The sequence below is a fragment of the Poecile atricapillus genome, chromosome 3 (genome assembly GCF_030490865.1).
Source record: "Poecile atricapillus isolate bPoeAtr1 chromosome 3, bPoeAtr1.hap1, whole genome shotgun sequence".
Lineage (NCBI taxonomy): Eukaryota > Metazoa > Chordata > Aves > Passeriformes > Paridae > Poecile > Poecile atricapillus.
In genome coordinates, this window is record NC_081251.1 from 91,667,005 (window position 1) to 91,685,104 (window position 18,100).

General features: G+C 39.0%; 1 long non-coding RNA gene across 4 annotated transcripts in view; it reads left to right on the plus strand.

Moving 5' to 3' along the window:
• Positions 1–18,100, plus strand: part of LOC131578063 (uncharacterized) — a 224,472-nt gene that overhangs the window by 131,818 nt on the left and 74,554 nt on the right. Inside the window, exons 5-6 of one of the 4 annotated variants that reach the window (XR_009277371.1) lie at positions 1,407–1,917; positions 2,621–2,804. The exons of 2 other annotated variants lie outside the window; for them this stretch is intronic. This is a non-coding gene — a long non-coding RNA (uncharacterized LOC131578063). Of the gene's footprint in view, positions 1–1,406; positions 1,918–2,620; positions 2,805–18,100 lie in introns of those variants that run through there. One more of the 4 variants, XR_009277369.1, reaches the window with a different exon arrangement.

Here is an 18,100-nt window from a genome sequence, read left to right on the forward strand (position 1 = left end):
CAGCTGAGAAGCTCTAAACAGAAGGATCAGGTCTTGTAATACAGCTGCTGATTTTTTTTCTTTCTTCATAATTAAATATCATAAAACTTGCCTTTGAACACAAATTCCATGGAGAACTGTAAGAGGCTCTGCCTCAGTGGTGACCCGCCTGTCTGACCCTGTGAACAGTGTATTTTTATATGACACAAGACACAAGACCCATACCATCATTAGGGGACCAGCAGCATTTGAAAAGAGGGAGACAGCAGGGTCCAAAGTCACTACAGAGTGTGCTCAGGTGTCCTGGAGTCATAGCATGGCTGGGGAGTGGTGGCTGGGTCTCCTAAAGCCAGGTACTGGGGTTGTTCTGCAGCTTCTGCCTCAGGAAGGTGTTGGCTCTACACAGAGTCTCTGCTTGAACTGCTTGGAAACTACATGCTGTGCCTGCCTGTGTCAGGATTTGCTGAAGTGAGCAGCCTTTTGAACTGACCTTGATCCATGGATCTCTCCAACAATTCTGTTCTTCTTCTGCTTACTGCCTTCATCATAAAATTAATCTTATTTTCTCTTCTCATGCTTGTGGATGAAATCCCTGTAGGAACTTGTCTTCAAACAGAGCAGTGTTTTTGATGAAGTTATTTAGATGGTCCTGTAATGAATGAAAGATCTTATGGCTGTTGAGCCTGGGTAGGGGTTCGCAAATCTGTTCTTCAGAGTTTTGTGATCCAATTAATTTAGGGCAGCTACCAAGAAGATTTGAAATTCAGGTGAAGTCATCTATGATTCTTATGCTATTGTTGTACTCTAATAGCCGTTATTGTCTTCCTTTGAATTTTGCTTACTCGATGGACTCTATGATTAGATCTATGTGAGCATATTATATTTCATAATGAAACACACAAATGGGGTGTTATTATTCATTAATCGAGCAATAAAAAATAGAGCTGAACAAGGTTTTAAATGCACAGCACATGTTTTCTGATTTAAAGTTCTGTGTCATTCTGAACCTTTGGGCAGATACAGCAGAAACCAATGCAAGTTTGTGTACCCTGCTGTGAAATGGGGACATAGACTGGGAACATACTTCTAATGATACCCATGCAGCAGTGTATAGCTGATATGTGCATCTAATATTGAACTGGAGAAGAGTAAAACAGTTCTGTCAGTTGTTTAGTAGGTGCTTGATGCAATGTTCTCTCAAAATCTAAATGGAGATTAGATTTTGAGATATACCTGACCATATCACAAATAACTTATGCGAACTGTGGTTTTTAAAAGATATTTCCAAGCTGCAGATCAGTTAGGGAGTTTTGTTTCTTCTGTATATGGTTTTTCTGTCAAATTGAAGAATTTGACTTGTATCTAAAGCATCATTAATAAAACATGATTATATTATTATTTTTTATTTTATTATTTAATTTTTTTAGATGCCAACAGTCAGGGAAAAGTAATAACTATTTGGAAACAACCAAATCCAAATCATGGATGCATTTTAACCTCCCATTGTGGGTCCGGGAAGTTCAGTGGGACAAAATTAAAAGCAACTCCTTGCATACAGACTATCCTTCTTTTATCTTCAGCCCCCTGAAAAGCAAAGAATTGGGGGTGTTTTCTGTGAAAAGGAAATGTGTCCTTCAAGACCTTATGAGAATTTTAGTTGATCGATGGGAAGACAAATGAATATTCATATGGCACCATTCCTGCTAAATTTAATGCATTTGGGTAGTCCACTGATCTCCATGGGACTATTCCTGTGCTGTATTTTTGGTCCAGTACTTACCAGTTTGCTCATTTGGAAAGCTATTATAATTATTACTGGAGAATCAGAAGGGCTGAGGCAGCATCTGAAGCCAAGAAATTTACCAGCATCAATTTTCAAAATGGCCTTTTAGAATAAATGTAGAAGCCTGGAGCACCTATGACTGTGCATCTGCAATGGTGAGTGATGTTTTTCCAGCTTTTGTTACTAGCAGTAGTCATGACTGGATGTTGCTGTGGTTTGACACAGGAAACAAACAGTACTAGAGTCATCCCTGCTATCAAGTTACTATAGGGCAGTACAGCTTCATTGCACCACTGTTACAACTTGCATCCTGGAATTTGGCAAGCTGGAGCAGTTCTGAGGTTGCATGGTTCAGCCTGTATGTTCTGAGCATGCAAAAAGATACTTGAGTACATATAGTGATAATTCTATGCAATCTGTCATCTAGGCTTTTCTATTTATTAAAAGGAGAGTGCAAGAAATACTTCTCTTGCTGGTAGTAATTATCTCCAAATTTGGAGAAGCATAAAGAAAAAATTCTGAGCAAGATTTTGCTTTATTTAAACTTAAGTTACTGTTCTCTGCACTGCGGGTGGTTTATCTAAAATGATACCACTTACTGAATTCTTGTGGCTGAAAATAAAGTTTAAAAACTTGCTGATAAGTGATTTTATACATGTATGCATGCACATGTAAACATATAAAGGCACCATTGAGACAAGTTTCATGCAGCCAGTTCTGCAAATGATCTACTGGAGATTTAATTTCTTATTTTCTCGTAGTTACCAGACTAGTCTGTTGGATTTTTCAGGTTGCTGTTTACAGATGAACCCTTTGTTGTGACATCCAGATTTATTGTTCTTATCCTTTCACTTTCAGATGTTGCCCAAAGGCCGACTAAAGACAAAGAAACTACACAGCTGCTTAAATTCGAATATCTTGCTGGAGTTCATGCCAACCTTTCCTATCCTTTTTTAGAAAGATCCTGATATGTGACAATGATGGCACTCAGTCGCTGTCATGTGCGGAAAAATATGACATGCTGTGGTGTATGTTGTTAACATTACACTATTAAAATAATTTTGGTAAGACTCTGCCTCCTCTGTAATTACTTCTCTGTGAAGATGTTGGTTTTCTGGGTTTATACCAGTTCCTTGTCCTGGAGGTGGTGGTGTGTTCCTCTGCCATGGGGTGTGCTGGCAGCTACCCCACTGCTCCTGTCAAACATAGGCTGCATTTGCTCCTACATAATACAAAGTATGGTAATGTGGGTGTTGTGCACCTCTCTCAAATCTCAGCTCTGCAGCAGAAATTGAAAACAACTTCTGCATCTGATTTCTTCTTCCCAGGACTTGTACACTGACAGTGCAGTGGAAAATTAGGAGCAGGAGAGCTTTTGGCATATTGAGAGGAGAACCAGGAGTACTGGAGATCAAAAGGGAGGGATCTTGGGGATACATTTCCCTCATGTGCCTCTGGTAAACATGAAAAATGCTGTGCTCCTGCAGAAATGTGCTTTGCTTTTTATATGTTTTTCATATGTATAACCCGTGGGTTACACATATGAAAATTCTCTCTGGAGTATTTGTAAGCTGTGTTCTTTTAGGAAAGCTGCAAAAGATCAGGGTATTAATGATGTTTGGGAAACACGTTTATTTGAACCTGACATCATCGAGATGCCTACAGGACACTGTTAATGATAGGTGACTGACTTCTCTGGATACCAGGGATTCAGCCCACTAGTGCTTTCTGCTGGGAATTTTGACAATAGGGATTACAGCTGATAAAGGTTATGAGGCTTTTTATAGTACAGATCCTTTCCCTATTAGGGTGGTGTGGAGAGGCCTTGATTTGGCAAGACCTTTCTTGTACTTTTTCTTTAATTCAGTTCTTGAATGTGATGTCACAGTCTGTCCCTCTGCATTTAACTCATGGACATGATCAATACAATACTTTTGTGTCTGCATGATTCTTTACAAGATCAGAACGCCAAAGTTTTGGTTGCCCGTCTTCCAAAAGTGGATTTTTTTTTCAAAGCAAGATAAATGAGTAGGGCCACAGATGCAGACCTGAATGCTGCTGGAGAAACATTTGCCACAAAAAAGGTTGACAGGATCAAAACAACAAAAGGCTAAATGTTTAGACCTGCATTACTTTATTCAATTGGGTTCTGAAACATTTACCAGCAGCTTTGAAATGCCATGGTCTGTTATCAAGAAAAATTGTGAGTAAAAATTTCTCACTTAATATTTGTATAAATAATAGCAAAAAGAAACCCCTTTTTTGCTGAAATATTTTCCAGCATTTATGTTTTCCCCAGCCTGGCAGCAGCAAGCCTACTGTCTTCTGTCTCACTAATAACTGCATTTTCTCCCTTTTTTCATTGTGCTTCCTGGTTGAAGTCTTCTATTTTGAGAAAACAAAAAGCTTTGAAGATAATTGTTTTATTAAATGTATGTAAAACTGTGGTGGGTCAGCTCTGTGGTACACCACCCTTGACAGTCTCTCTTGACGCTTTCTTTTGTGCTAAAAATGGAATTACTTGGTACTGTGGTGAAGAATGAGCAAGGGAAGAGAAGAAAAGACATTTTATGCGGTAAAGTCAGGAACTTGCCTGTTCAACATGGCAGAAAAGATTCATTCTAGATGCTTCTTGTTATAGAAACAGTGGTCAAGGCTGCAAAGTGACTTAGCTATGGCAGCCAGGGGACTTAAAGACATTTCCAAAGTATGTTGAAGCCATTCCTTGAAAAAAAAGAAAAAAAAGCTGATGATGGATTTTGATGGGCTTTTTTCAGTACCTGTTTGCTGCCAAATGAGTTATGTAGCTCTTGGCTGATGGCCTGTAGCTCTGAGAGACTCAGAGTGCATAATTATGAAGCTCACACCAAGTGCATAGCTTAAGCTTGCGTCTTCATCCTTTGACGTGTCATATAGCCTGTTCTTCTGGAGTCTATCAACTGTAATTACAATAATATGAAATGGCCCTCTGTGTTTGGCTTCTTATAATCGTTTATGTACATAAAACAAAGCTCTGGTTGGCCTATGGTGCTTGGAAGTTACTCATTCCCTACCAAAAAAAAAAAATTAAAAAAAATGGGGAGGAAAAATGGCCAGGCCAAGAAGACCTAAGACCTTTTTAAAATGTCTCATCAGTTAATGGAAATCTAGGGGACAAAGTCTGAGTTTATTGGGTGAATCCTGAATTTGCAGGATTTTCTGATTTAACTAGTTCATTAAAATTTGGATGCACTCCCTGTGTCAGAGTTTTGGCTCCCTTTGGCCACTTTTTATTTTTGTTTAGCTTATGACTCTCAAAGTCATAAGCTAAACAAATGTCTGTCTAGCCTGTCTGCTCTTGAATTTGCCTTGAGAAACTCTAGCCATTGTTGCCAAGTGCCCATCGTTTCAAGGAAGAGTAATTTATTTTTGATTGTCTCTATGGCATACTGTGCATGTAGGAAAAGAAAATAGCAGAGGGGTTTTGAGAGGCTTAGATGTTTAAGGAAACACTGCAGATTTATTGAAACAGTTTAGAAAAGCAGTGGCTGCTGACAGTGCTCCTTTGCGTGATACCTCATTTGACAGAATCACGTGCCTTCAATCCAGAGTGTAATATAAATGGGTTTACAGTAGGTCACTCTGAGACTTTGCTTTATTCCAGAACAAGAATTTCTGTTCTTTGGGTGTTAACAATGTCCTGGTCAGTTCAGGTGATATCGCTGAGGCTCACCTGATATCCTGCACAGAATAAAGCAAAAGAAAGAATTAGATCAATTCCTCATACAAGGAAAGAGAGTTTTCCACTAGGTGCCAAGAGACAAGCCGCTCAGAGCATATCTACCAGCTGTTGCTGGGGTGATACAATAGAGGAGTGAATCAGGACAGGTGGTGACCCTGGCTCAGGTTTAAAATGAAATTTAGGCATAATTTAAAGTTGTGACACCCAAGTGACTCCAGGTCTGTCTGTTTTTGGAGCTGATTTATACTGAGTGCAAAGCACATTCCACACCCTGCTTAAGGGGACAGGGTCGGGGGCTACAAGATGCTCATGTTAGCGGAGATGGAGCTGGAAATGGAAAATGTTGCTGGATTAGAGTGGTGCTATAGGGGATCTCACAGAGCCTGCTAAGAAGCTGAAGAGATGAGCTATACTCATTCTTGGTCTGACTCTGCAGAACCAGAATGTGGGGAGGCTCACTTTGAGCTTGTGCTACCTCAGATTTTTGAGCTGCAATGTGGCTATTGCTCCGGTTTTCCAAAATGCTTCTGAATAATAATGTCCCTCTCTTATGTGGTTTAGACCTTTGTGCTGGTTTAAATAGTGCCATAAGAAACTGTTGTGTATTTTATAATCTGGGCCAAGTGATCTTTCCATTTGGCGAATTCAACCTTTTAACATTTTCTAACTTGGGGACCAAAATTAGTCAGAAAATTCTTCTTAGCTGTGTAATTTGCTAAATAGTCCTTGTCATTGGGATTTTCTAATATTGTTCACTTTTGAATGTAATCTTGCTGGCAGAGCCTACTCTATCCCAGGAATAAATTACTCTCAAAGGAGAGTGACTGTTAATGTTTCCATCATTACATTCACATGGGGGAGGTTAAAAGCTATGTTTTCACCATAAGATGGAGAATTTATTTTTTTTTCTCTGACATAAGAAATATAGATCTTGAGATAACTAGCTGACTGTAAAACCAAAGCAAACCAGAAAATCATTCCTTTCCCTCTGCCATAAAAATCCCCTTCTACTCTCCCCCTCCTCCCCAGCAGTGTGTTGACAGTTTATATGTCTGACTGTAATTATGCATACTGAGATAAAAATAAGCCATGCTCCTTCTGTTACTTATCTCAATGTAAAATCCTACTTTGACATACAAAGCATACATTTTACTGTTATTTTTCACTTAAGGGGAGCCTCTGGTTGTACAGTATGTCGGAGGGTGTTTTAGTGACTCTGTATAAAGGAACACTCAATACAATTTTTTTTTGGCAGCTATAGGGTTGCCAACTATTTTTTAGGCCAGTCTGATTGCGCATTAAAGTTTCCATCACTGAATATCCCCGGCAGGCTGAATTCAACAGCAGTGATGTCAAAGCCCAGAATGACTCAATAAGGCAGAAGCAGAAACAGGGAAGCGAACTGCTTTAGAAAGTATGGCATGAAAATAGATGGGACCAGATGGTGATAGGAAGATGTGAGGATATCCAAATGGCTAACTGCATATGGAACCTACCTGAGTGATATGCTCAGAGTATGTGCAAAGTGAGACTGGTGAGACTCCGTTTGGCTTTGGAGTTAGTGGGCTGCTTGAAACAGGTGTGTGTGTGTAGGTGCTTGGCTTTACATGCAGAACCAAATCTGAGTGAGAGGAAGGATGTTTAGATGAGAAATTAAGTTCACAGTCAAGCTTTATTACTCATGTGTAACCATTGTGCCTCAATTTCTTACCTAACATGTGGAACTGGGGGTGCCCCCTGCCCTGTCCCTCAAGGTGTGTTATGAGCGTGAGAACAGCTTTTATTCTGACAGGCCTTGTTAGAGCAAGATTAAACTTTTAAAAATTGTTATGATTATTTTAGGCAGCATATCGTCCTCAGTCCTCACTTGTGCTTGTGTAGTCTATGTTGTTATTACATTTGCCTCTGAAGTTTTATTTAAAATGTCACCATAAATCAAAATGAAACTGTCAATTTTTTTCCCCATTTCACTGAGTTTTGATGTGAAACGATACATTTCTTATAGTTCTTTAGATCATAAAGCTTTGCTTGAGGCTGGGCCCCAGTTGACTGAATAGTTATGCAAACATTAGCAAATTTTCCCTTGAGCTAAGTTTCATGTTTGCAATGAAATCTGAACTCAGGCAAATTTTGTGTGGTTTTCATTGCAAACATGTAGGCAATGCATGAAAGCTGTGCATTTTCCTATCTGCTCTCCAGAATGATCTAATTTTTCATTTTTCTGAAGTCTCCTTTGTTAATGTTATAGCAGAGTCGTCATTAATTTGCAGTTTAATATCTTCATGTTAGTCATTAGGTAGAGTGTTTGCTGTAATTTTGCAAGGCATTTTTAGCAATTTAGGCAATTAGAGTTTGACTGATGGTTTGCATATTAAGATTTCAGCCCATACATTAAAAAAAAGTCTCATTTTTCTTCTTGTCATAGTCTGAAACCCCAAATGTACTTTTGTTTGTTTGTTTACAAGCACGTGCCATTTGAAACAGAAGGCCGGCAGATTAGTGTGAATGTCTAGTCCCCTTCTGCCAGATTTTATATTTGGGCTGGAGCGGCGCATGGCTGTTGTTTTTGTAGGCTGGCAAGAAGTGTAATTACACAGAGCCCTTCCACCCCCTTACGGCACACTTGGAGTGTTCAGCGCCGAGCCTTGCAGTCCTCGGAAATCTGCCCTCGGAGCAGGAGCCCTGCCAGCTCTGAGCAGTGTTAATCAAACTTCTGCCATCGGCAATAATTATCAACAGTTTATACCTAAAACTCCCCACTTGTACCACATACATAGCACTCATGGTCTAGGTTGTTCTTTATGCTTTTTGTTTGTTTTCTATAGATTTTGGTTTTCTGCTCCATTTCAGTTAGTTTTTCAGCCAGTTAAGAAAAATTAATTGCTTATGCATATTAACAGCCTACGGGAAATCTTGCACCTTTCCCCCCTATTCCCTCCCTCTTTTCCTCCTTCCCTCCCTTCATAAGAGCAAAAAGGAATACTTCTAAGCTAGTGCATGAGTCAGTAATCTTGATTTATTGAGCTGAGATACCTTTACCTGTATGTGATTAGAGGCAAATTAGAAATTCTTGTTGGTGCTAGTTTGAAACCCCAGATGTCACAGCTTTGAACAGGAAAGAGAGCAGAAAATTTGCAGCAGTCCTGAAGCTGCAGAAGCTGTGACTGTTCTTGCCTTATGCTTTCCCCTCTCCGCAGGGCTTGAGGAAAGCAGTGTGTGCCCTCAGTGATTTCCAGACATTCCCAGATCTGTTAGCTTAAATTTCCACTGGAAGAGGAAGGAGTGCATTTGCAGCCAAATACTAACTTGCAGTGGAATGGGAGAGGTGCAGACAGTTTTATATTACAGATCTTGCTGTGGCAAGGGAGCAACCTTGTGCAGGGGGATGTGCTGGGAGTCTGGGATTTCTTTCTGGACCCTGTAAAGAAGAGTTAACTGAAATTACTGGTGTAGTACTAGTTATCTGACAGGACAGTTAATAGCCCATTAGTCTCTGCATTTTTTTATCCTTTGCTAGCTAAGGACATATCACAGAAACACGGGAGTTGTGTTTTGTTTTCCAGATCTGGCAATTTGTGTCCTAGTACCCAAGTGGCAATGAATATCTAGTGCTTTCCCGCAAGAAAGGCTCTTTATGAGCAACTGGTCATTGCATAATGTGGTATAGAGGATATAAATTAGACTGACTACTGAAGGGAATCTGTTTGTGTCCTGAAGCATAGTATTTAGAGACATTTTAAGGCTCAAAACGGTCCTATTCTTTTACTTATAGTATACATAATGTTACTAACTCTTAAATGCATTGAAGAGTTCTCATGCATTCAAGCATGTGCACAGTAGCCCTCAGCAGGGATTTTGTTGGTTATCCTTATGCTCCTGGAGGCAGAAAGAGGGCTGTTTGAACTGGGAGCAAAACAAAGCTCACAGGGCATGGTCCTTTACAAATGTAGGGACATTATTATTGTTTTCCAAACAATCAAATCTTCCTTTTGCTAGTATTATTTTGTCACCTTCCTCACTTGTCTTTACAGCTGAATGACCTTTCATGTGCATAGGGTCAGTCTTTGAGGTAAATGTCCATCTGAAGAAAGAGAAGCAGAAGCTATCACACTGATAAAGCTACACGTTTAAATTTCCTTTTGAGCATGCAACAATCATTCAAATACATAAATTTATGCTCATTCCAGCTTGATATGGTTCCATGATATTGTACACTAGCTTCTGCCCAAACATTTTATGATGAGCACCACACTAGTTCAAACAGCAACAGCCCCTTTCCCTCCTCTCCCTGTATGTTTGTGAAAGTGTTTGGGTGAATTAAGTGGCATGCAATTTTAAAAGAAGAAGGAGATGTAAGAAAATTGTGTAAAATATTAATGGAAAAGCTTGTTTATTGGTAGTCATAACAAAAAGCACAGCAGCCCACAGAATGACAACTAAGTACATCTAGAGCATGTAGGTACTTGGGCTTCAGCTATTTAATGAAAATTGATTATGCCTTTTAACCATTTTCCCTCCAGTTTGGCCATGCAGGCCCTGTGTGGGAGGAACTGCAAAATGCAGTGGATGCCACTGCAAGCACATTGTCTCCTAAACTTCCCTTCAATACAGAACCTTGTTCTCTTTGTAAGGTTGCAGTTAGTGACAGCTGGATATATTGGGAAAACAGGGCTCTGGCATTTTCCAGGTCTCTTTGGTCCACTTGCTGCTCAGCTAATATTGGCATCTTTTCACATGTGTGTTTTGGGTTGGTATAGTTTTTTAGCAGGTCCTTCTCTATTCCCTTTCTTTGGCTCAGAACCCTGTTCCTGCTGCTTCACCTCCAAAACTCACACCCCCACTATTTTTATGGCAATGGAAAAATCAAGAGTGACACAGAGAAATTCTGGATGATTGCTGAGCCACCCCTGGATTGTCTGCATACCATGGCAGTATTCACCACTCTGCAGCAGAGAAAGAAACAGCCTCATTGCTATCTCTTTAGGTGTCTTTTCATGAAGAAGCTAGAGATCTAATAGCATGAGAGTTCCTCTGCCAGGATACATAATTTCTGCTTTTATTCATCCTAGTTTGCATTTTGCTGTGAGTTCTTAGAAAAACTTGTAATTTTTAAATTTTTATGTACTCCCAGAGCTGTGTACACAGAATTTAGCTGAAGCTTGTGTAGTTCCACTGAATGACACAAGCTGCAGGCAATTGCTGTCTGTAATTTTTCTCCTGTAGGTTTTCCTTCTAGCTGCTCAAGTACCAGGGTAATTTCAACTCTGACTAGTTTGTTGAGTAATAAGAGTTCAAATATCTCTGATGCTAGCATGTTTGTTCACAGTGTACAGCTTTGTTTCTATTAGAATTACAGATGACAGAGATTCTAACACTTGCAAGATATTTAATGTTTCAGATTAATATTATTAGCTCAACTTAATTCAGGCTCATCAAATATCTTGCTTTCTATTAATCTCTTTTCCTCCCTTCCTACACCCATCTGTTGGTTCCCATGTTTTTTATCTATATTTTTTGTTTCATACATACATTTTTGCTACTTCTTTGTTGCTTAAAGCAGAATTTTGGCTGATTTAACATAGCAAACAAAACCAAGGACAACATGGAAAACATCTGAAAAGATTAGTGCCAGCTGCAATCATGTCAGCAGTGCAGTTTATATTTAGAGGGGAAGCGTGCTGGAGAGGAGGTGAAGAGTTCAGGGTGGGATTCAACCTGACTGCTCGGATCTGAGATCCTGCTAGCAGATCCTGCTGCTAGGATCGAGCTGGCCCTCCCAGCTCTTGCAAATGGTGCTGGTTTCAGTCTGTTATCAGGGACTTTTCCACTGTAGCCTTAAAAAAGCTGTTTGGAAGGAGAAAGGTATGCCAACACCTACACTTTTGCTAAGAGGCCACAAGGAGCTTTCAGTGTTCTCTGTTATGGAGAGCTATCTGGCATAAACCTGACTCTTAATTCTGTATCCTTCTCAGTGGACTACAAGTCTTGATACTTACTGTGAGTTTTTCTGTCTTGATAATTTCATGTTCATCATCATCTCATTGAGTGTCTTCAATGTTTTTCAGTTATCCCAAAATTAATGGCTCTATTCCTACAGTTTTCATGGAGGGGACTATTTATGGGTCCCCATGTTACACACGGAGCATTGACACTGACAGAGTGGTCACAGAATAAAATTCTAGAAGAGAAAGAATGCAGCAAGCCTCTGTTGATAGAAACATAGCTGAAATTTGACCCATTGATAGGTTTTGAACCTGACTAATGCATGAGTAGGCTTTGTTGCAGTATTTCCTCTATTTCTTGTGATCAATTAAAAAAAAAAAATACAAACTTTTTTTTTTTTTCAAATATTACACTATATCTGCTTCTTGTACAACAAATACAAAAAGTATTTTTTTAAAAACCCTCAGTCAAGCACACAATAAAGCATTTATTGAGGTCTTATTTAATATATTTTTAAAAGAAGAAATTTAATGAGATGTCTTGGTGATGGAAGATTTTTTCCTCTGTATTGTCTTCATTAATGTACTGTTGAAAGTAGAAATTAGAGGTCCCAGATAGCATAAAACCAAAAAATTTGAAATAATTGTTTTTTAATATTATAATTCAGAAAGATAAGAAAATTGTATCTGCCGCCTGTTAACACTGCAGCTAGCAGGGCATCTGGAAACTGGAAAAGGAAGCCACTACCTCAAATGATGTCCTTTATTAGTTGAAGAAAGTGAAATCATTCAAAAAATGGCCTGGAAGGAGTATAAACAAACGTTTTTAAAAATTGCTATTTTAATTTTTCATTTGTGGAGGGTGAGATAAGCAGGTCTTATGCCTCAGTATGTGAAGAAAATAACCAACTTAATCACATCAGTATGGTTTAATGGCAAAGTCCTTTATAACCACACAATATCCATTACCTCCTAAATAAGACTTTAAATTTCTAGAAAGATTAAATCTGAGTGATAGCAGATGTATCACTGTCAGCCAGAAGAAACAGCCCTTCCCAAGGTTCCCTAGCATTTACTCTCTGCACTCCCCCCACTGCCATGTGTGAAGGCATCCTGCAGTGAAAGGGTTAAGAATTCACAAGGGTGAGTCTTGTAGCTGAATTTATCTTGGTAACCCAAGATCTTGGTGAATGTGGAACACTGTTACTATTGCAGCTATTCTTGTATTGGCTTCCCAACCAAGCCCTGACATGCTTTTGTCCATGTATGCTTCTTGAGTTTCACTCCAGGGGGAAGCTTGGGCAGATCTGGTGACAAACAGGCCTCAATCCCTTGCATGCTTACTGAATCAAGTTGTTTATATTTTCCACACAACCTGCTTTTGTTATGCTGGAATTTTTATTTCCTTGTACTTTACTATACTCCTGCATACTAATTAAGATTGCAAATTATTTAAGAATCTTCCTTTGAGAGGGGAAAACAAGTCTAAGTCTTGAATTCTTAGTTATTTTTTATTTTTATAATCTAGAATTTAAATAAGCAAGTAGACAAAGGAAAACTGTTCATTGTGCTCATGAAAGTCCAGTGGACTGATGCATTTGAATGTGGACTCCTTGAATGTTGACATCTTGCAGATGGCAAGCATAGATCTATATTGTTGGAGGATCATGATGGAAAGCTGAACTTTTTCCTATGATATGGCAGTTCCTGTACTTTCTGGTCTTTCAAGGGGCAATGAATGCCCCTATGAAGACAGCAATTTCTGATCTTTATTATGTGAAAAAATATTAATTTGTTCTATTTGCTGTGGATAGTGGCTCATATCAAAACCAGAATTAGATATTTTTGGGGTCTTGGGAGAGAATTAATTTGCATTTTTGCAAACAATTTCCCTATCCTGTTAGTTTTACTATATATTGAGCTGAGTCCTAGATCCAGATATGTCGACCAAGACAATGTTAAACTACTGTATCCAGCTGGTCTGGCATGGGCTATAGCTCTGCCTTGTCATGGTGGTAGGAGGTAAGCATTTTAATATCACTGTTGGAGTGATTATTTTTAATATCATTGTTAGAGTGATTATTACATATGGGAATGTTTCATTGCATTTGCTTTACCCCAGAGTATTGCATTCAAATGCAATTCCACTAATGTCTAGGAGCATGGTGTTTATGAGGTAAAATGAAGAACGTTGCATGTGTTCAGGCTGGGTTTCAAATCAGCCTGGAAGCCTGGAAGCTCAGGAAGGAGCCAAACTGGATCAAGCTGTATTGGAACAATAAGATGAAAGGTTTGGTTTATAGATTAAACTGATATTTATAATTTGTGGGATTGGGATTGTAACAGTGCTGTTACTACTCTAAAGAAGCGGAATTTTGATCAATCATTTGAAATCTTCTCTGGTAAGGGAATTTTAAGCCAGTCTTTATTGAGATGAAATTCCTATTATCCAGAATAAGGACATATCCAGAATGATCATTATTTTGTATTTTCTTTTAAGTCTTTGCAATTTACTAGCTAGCTTCATTAAAGGGCTTTGGTAGGGAGAGCAATCTTTGAAATTGGCTGGATGGGGGTAGCAATGGAGGCAGGTACCATTGTCCTTGGTCCCTCTCCTGAAAATGTGTGTGCACAAGAGTGTGTTTGTGTCTGTGGATCATCTTGCTGCTTTTGGGGGACCTTTGTTTATATAGATTTAAGATTCAGTTGTAGAGAATGATAATTAGTCTCCCTATTATCAATGCAAATCACTACATTTGTATTTTCAGATATGAATTAATACTTAGTTAATGTTTATGCCTAAATAAATAACTTGTACCAAAAATTATCTTTTAATTTAGATGGATGACTCTCTGAAAAAGATATGAGTGCCAATATTTTAAAAATAAACCTTAATACCTAAAAAAGTGCTGAAGGTCAGAGATGTTGAATAGCCATTTTTGAAAATGCATAATGGAAGTTTTCTATCTCTGGAAAAGTAAAGAATAATCCTAGAAGTCTAACTCTAGGCTACCAGTTTCAAAAATAGTTGGTATATATTTCCTCACTTCCAAAACTGGTTATCTATTCAGAAGGGAAGTTGCAAATGCTCTCTCTCTAAGAGTGAAGTCCTTTAAGACCAATGGGTGTGAAGTGCCGAAGAGCTGTAGCATAGACTTGTTCCAAATGAGCAGAACATTTTTTGAGTAGGAGACAGTATTTTTAACCTTCTCCCTCAAAGCTGGAATGATGTTTGCTCAGTTGCTAGTATGATTGTGTAGAAAGGTACCAATAACATAAAAAGGAAAAGCAAGTGCCTTGGTGAGCTTGATAGCAAATATGTCCAACAATGTTACTATTATGAGGACACTTCCTTTATTGGGAAAAAAAAAAAAAAAAGAAAAAAGAAAAAAAGAAGCTACTCAGCACAACATCAGCAGAAGTTCCTTTCCTTCCCAATTCTGTGTGGGACTAAACTTCACAATTTACAAGTCTGTGGTCTTTACAGTAAGCTGATATAAGCAACGCTGACTACATGCCTTGCCCAGAAGTGTGTGGTCAAGTGCATGTTAGTAAAGATGAAAACTCTTAGTGGTTTGGCCCAAATTCTTTTGGCTCCATAGGCACTCTTGTGCTGCATGTCAGAATGGAAATTGAAATACTCTGAAATCCTACTACAGCTGAGTGCTGTTTTAGGTTATAATACCAGGAGTGAGAAAGGAAGCTCTCGCTATGCAGGCAGACATCTCTACCAATTTCTCAGAAACTTGATGTTGCTTGGGATCTCCTGTCAAATGTGGCAGACTGATTTGAAAAAAGTCCACCTGAGGACAGCAAGATGGGGGGAATGCCTAAACTCCAGTGCATTTCTCATGATCAGTTTGGGGGAGTGCCATTATCTCACTCTTCTGCCTCTGTAAATTTCTGCCATCTGTGAACTGTTTGGTGGGATGTTGCTGGGACAAGAGCCTCAACTCTGATTTAACTTCTTGCTCAGCCAATCAGGGTTGCTGAAGTTCCAAGCTCATGGATGACAATATGGGTCTCAGTGGTATAAATGCCAGCTGAATATATCAACAAGAGTGAAAATTATGCAACATTTATTCCACCTTATTTTCTTCAGGAGCAAAAGACCTGAGATTTGTTCTTTATTTATAATTTAAAAACAATGTCTAATGCAGTCAAAATTCCTTACTCAGTATGATCCTTGTGGTTAACAAATGGAAGTCAGAGCTCCTCAAGGGACTTTCAGCTTTTTATTTTTGCTGAATCTGTTAGGCATGGAGGTTACAAGAACTTCAATGAACCTGTTTGTCTAGATGGGCTTAACTCGTGCTAAAGTGGGAGTCTGAGAGCAAAATCAAGGTGAGCTTGATTTAAGTTATCAAAAGATGGGGACCCTTCTGAGGGGCTGGGCCAACCTCAGTGAACAGCTGTGGAGGTTTCAGTGTCTCACCCCCTTTGAAAAAGAAATGCTAGGGAGAGTAATGCCCTATGGGCTGATTTTTTTCCAGATTAGAGAAACTTGACAACTGCTGTTGTAGAATTGTAAAAGTTCACTTAAAATTTGAATCTTCACAACTCTGGAACAGCACTTTCCTGTCTTGCTTGGAAAGGGACAGAGGCTTCCCTGTTCTGGAGACTGTTAGCAGCTTTGTCCTCCATCATCATATGCCTAAGTACTGGGGTGAATGTGAAACACTGACCTTCAGGAACACAAAATCAAAGGGTGGACTGAAGTGGTGAATGTGAGTAAAGCGTGGGGAGAAAATGCCGCTCTGGGAGGATGGTGCACAGGCTGTTAAAGACACTGTTGTGAAATTAGGGAGGCTTGTGTATAAATCCTTGGGACAACTAGCATGCATTTAGTACATTGAGTTGGGTAGTTTAAGTCATTTGTAGAATCCTAGTTGCTGCACAGTATATTCAAAGACCTTTGTAGGACAAAAAATTAACTTGTGTTTTAAGTAAATTTGAGAATATCTGGTATGGTGCCTGATACTTCCTTTGGACTTTGCATCTACAGGGAGGGCTTTTCAGTCAGCCCATGTCACCCAGTCTCCAAGTGACAATTCCTTTAGAAAATATTCTCTATTATATATAAAAAAAAAAAAAAGCCAAAAATCAACAGGCCACTAGTTAAACAGATAACTCTTTAAAATATGAAAGCTGTTTTGAAAAAGTTGAGTACTGATCTGTTTTCTCAAAAGCATTTAAAAAGTATCTGGCTCATCCCAGCACTACAGACTCAGGCCCCACAGAGCCTGAACTTAAGACAAGTTGGAACAGATCTTCAGGTACTGTGACTCAAAATGGCTCCCCTGACATAAATGTAGTAGTGCCAGCCTGTGCTGTCTCAGGATTTGTGTAAAGCAGGTCCCTTTAATAGAAATCAAAATCATGTTCTAATAGAATAATTGCCTTTTGAACCTCAGCTAATGTTTGTGATTTTTTTTCCCATTTGTTAGTTGTTTTGACCTCTTATGTGAACTTGAGTAATGGTGCTGTGGAGGGGAAAAAAAAAAACTTTGAAAAGAGGAAAGTAACCCAAGCCCATCTATTTTGAAATGATAAGAAACAGCTGACTTAGTATTGCCAAATTCTTGTTTTAGATCTTATGAACAATTTGTCTGTCCTCAATTCCTTCTTTTTTTGGTTATTTCTTTCAAAATGTTCTTTTATTATTTCAGCTTATGAGATCATGCCTGTCTTTTTCTGAACAGATATGCTGTGCTGGTCCTTCAAGAGATGCTGCTTAGACACTGATGCAGGACTTCTCTAAGCATGTACCCCTCTGCTGTTCTCCTCCTGCCTCCCAGCCAACACTTTTTACTCTCTTTCTGACCCTTTTGCTATTGTAAAGGAGCAGAATTGGGTCACAGTTGGCCAGTTAAGACCTCCTTAGGTGTTAAGTAGTGGAGAAAGTACTGCAACCTATATCTCTCCTCACAGCCAAGGAAGCAGGAGGGTCTGGTTTGGAAATGTTTCAGAGACAACAGCAGTTATATAGTTTTCTGCCAGCTTTCAGCTAGTATGTGGTCTGAAGATGCACAAGTTCTTTCTTGGCAGGAGCTTCAACAGCTGAAGAAATTTCTAATGCAGCAGTCCTTTCTCCCCCCACAGAATAAGCAAGTCTTGTGTCACACCCTTACAGCACTGATAGCAATACCAAAACGGTGTGATGACTTTTGCCATACTGATGTGTATGGCAAGGTAGAACAACAAATACCCTAGACTACATGTCCTCTTTCATTTTGTTCCTAGGATCTAAAATCTTGGCATTGCTGCTCTGCTTCCCAGAGAAAAGACAAAATAATTTTTCCTCTCCCCTTCCCCATTGTCACCTATTTTGGATGGTGTTGTAAAACCCCTCTCTTTCACCTGCTTCAATTCCTTCTCAGGAATGAAACTGCACTTCAAGGTTTCTTGCTTTTCTGAACTGGCTTTTCTCTCTCTTCCTTTCATTTGTTAGCTGATAGTTAATTTTTCCTTTCAGTAGTATGTGCTTCAGGAATATTCTCGTACAAATATAAGGGACTGTATCTAACACTTCTCTGGCAGAACCAAAAGAATTTACAGTTTAAGCCTATTAAAATGCTTACATCATTTGTTTTTGTGTTTTGCACAGAACTACTGAAACAATAAAAATAATCTGGGAGCTCTAATTTGCTATTCATTATCTGACATTTGCATTTC